Source organism: Pteropus medius, unplaced genomic scaffold (assembly GCF_902729225.1).
Source record: "Pteropus medius unplaced genomic scaffold, Ma_sr-lr_union100, whole genome shotgun sequence".
NCBI lineage: Eukaryota > Metazoa > Chordata > Mammalia > Chiroptera > Pteropodidae > Pteropus > Pteropus medius.
This window is the reverse complement of record NW_024342257.1, coordinates 5,095,462-5,098,440: the sequence shown is the minus strand read 5'-3', so window position 1 is coordinate 5,098,440 and position 2,979 is coordinate 5,095,462. Positions and strand designations below refer to the sequence as shown.

Genomic DNA, 2,979 nt, shown 5'->3' with positions numbered 1-2,979 from the left:
AAATTTCTAATTTTACTTTTGTCAACTTAAAATTACAATGAGTTTTTTCTTCATGTTTGAGTATGTGTCAGGCAATATACAAGAGCCTTAATTTTCCATTTTTGACTCTTACCACTTCCTTTCAATAATGTGGAGATTAGTCTTGTGGTCCAGCTACAGGAACTGTAATTTTGAGATGTTTTCATATATATATATGAAACATATTGCACTATGCAATACACATACATATTATAATATACATATGTATATTACATAGTGCAATATGTTTTAGAACACACACATAAAATCTTCATATTTAAATTCTGAAGTGCCCAATGAAAAGTTTATGATAAAAAATATTTTAGGAAAAGTCTGACGTAAAGCAAAAGTTGATGCTATAATTTATATGTAAATCTAGACTGTTCTCCTTCAATTTACTTAAAATAAAGACTATCTGTAGCGACTTAGGGTTTTATATGATTATTGAGAACCTGTCATGTTCAGGCACTGTTAGAGGATCTGGGATTGGAGTAATGTTTAAAAATAAAAGGATCTCTGCTCTCACAGACTTACAATCTAGTGGAAAGTGGTTTATGCTGATCAAAGACGCCTGCTGTGGACATCTCATGAATGAGAAATAAACTTCTCATTATATTAATCAAATGATTTTTCAGTAATTACCTATTATTGCAACTTGTATCACACAGTATAATCATTGTTTTGGAAATAATGTTCCAAAGACCTATGTCCTTCATTTTTAATTGTGCTTACCTGGCAAAATTTCAACCCTGGATAAATTTAATCCACCAACTCTATGCCAACCTTCAAGAGAGCATCTGAGAATTAGTGGGAAAAAAAATACATGTGATGTCTGACCTTGCTTTTTTATATGAATGACCATTTACCTAAAGTAGGAAATTAATGATGCTCAACAATTTTATTACATTTTGCTAGTTAATCCACTCTCTTACCTGATGACAATTTTATCTCTTCCTCCCTTTTTATTACCTTCTGACGGCCTTTCTTTCTATTTCTCTAAGAAAACAGAAGCAATTAGAAAATAGAATTCCACATTCTCCCACTATCAGTTGTACTAACCTTCCTACATCTCTATCAATAACCCTGCCTTTCTTCCTGTTGTATGATGAATCACTGATGCTCCTACTCTATACCAAGAACTCCTCCTATTCTCTAGATTACAACTCATTTACTTACACATGCAAGATGACTTTTACAGTTGTCTCTTCTCTTTACAGAGTCACCCATTTTTGTCATCTTCATCAAATCATTTACATTAGCATACAAACAGGCTATAATTTCTCTCATTAATAAAAAAAAAACACTCCCCTGTCCTCACATCTCCTCATAGCTAGCTGCCACCACATTGCTCTGCTTCTCTTAAAGCAAAACTCCAAGGAAGAGTTGTCTATATGTACTGTTTTTGTTTTTCTTACATAGTCTCACTTGACTTCATTCCAATCAGGTTTTTTGTTTGTTTGTTTGTTTGTTTTGTTTTTGCTTACCATTTCTCTGAAACTACTGCTTACAGTCACTAATGACCTCCATGTTGCCCAATCTAAGAGTCATGTTTTGGTCTTCATCTTATTAAGAAGAGAAGGTGAGTCCGCTCTTCCTGAAGTACTTGTTTCCTTTGGCCTCATGAATACTTTTAGCTACCTTCCTGTCTCACTGGATGGTCATTCTTTCTCATCTTTCTGATCTATAAATATTGAAGTGTTCTAAGGTTGAGACACTGGACCATATTTCTTCTCTGTCTACATTCACTTTTCAGGTTTTCATCTAGCATATAACTATAAATACCATTAATATGGTAATGACACACACATTTTTACCTCCAGCCCCACATATCCTCTGAAATTCAGACTTTTATTCAATTATGTTTTAAAACATTTCTACTTGGGATATATAATAAAGCATCTTAAACTTGACACATACTCAAATGGACTCTTCAGTTCTCTCCTCTAAAATTGCAGTTTTAGTCTTTTCCCCTTCTCAGTAAGTGGCAATTCAGCTCTATCACTGCCCAGACTAAAAATTTTCAGTTGTCCGGAACTCCTCTTTCTTTCAAATCCCTCTGTGATTTGGCTGTCATTTCCACTACTTTTCTGATATAATTAATCTTTCTGAAATATATCAAGCATGTTCATACCTTAGAGCTTTTTTTATTTTATCACCATATCTTCCAAGATGGCTCTCCTACTTACTCCATTCTAGTCTGTATATACTTGTAACCTTCTCAGAGTTGCCTTCCCATATAAAATAGCATTGCTTTCTTTTAGCATTCATTACCCTTTGATACATTATATATTTGCTTATTATCTGTCTTCTTCTAATAAAATGTAAGCTCCATTAGGGCACGTATTTCACAACTTTGATTCATCGCTGTGTTACCAATACTTGGCAAATTGTAGACACTCAATAAATATCTATTAAATCAATGAGTGAGTTACTCACTTAATAGATATTTAATAGAATATATAAGCAATGCAAAATATGATTATATCTGGAATATAGTGAGCAAAAAGAGCATAATAGAAAAGGATGGAGAGACAGGAAGGGACCAGATTTATACAGGTCCTTTTTAGGCCATTATAAAGTCTTTGGATTTTGTCTGAGTACAATATTAAGCACCTAATATTTTCAGGAGTCTACAGCCATGCCACCTTGAATGTGCCCAATCTCAGCTGATCTTGGAAGCTAAGCAGGGTCGGGCCTGGTTAGTACTTGGATGGGAGACCACCTAGGAATACCAGGTGCTGTAGGCATTAAAAAAAAATCAGGAACTATGTGAGAAATGAGTGTGTATGTGTGTGTTTGTGTGTGAGTGTGTGTGTATGTTAGAAGGGGTGCAAAGAGTAGTAAACCATGTTATTTCTTTAAAAACAACACACTATATAAGGGTAAACCGATTTGTAAAGAAAACAGCAACCAATGATTTCTTTAAGGAACAAAATAAACTAGGAAAGCAAGAGTTCTCAA

General features: G+C 33.9%; 1 non-coding gene across 1 annotated transcript; it reads left to right on the top strand.

Moving 5' to 3' along the window:
* Positions 1-2,646: 2,646 nt before the first annotated feature.
* Positions 2,647-2,765, top strand: LOC120600207 (5S ribosomal RNA). The gene has a single exon (XR_005652143.1). It is a non-coding gene; the product is annotated as a 5S ribosomal RNA (ribosomal RNA).
* Positions 2,766-2,979: the final 214 nt, after the last annotated feature.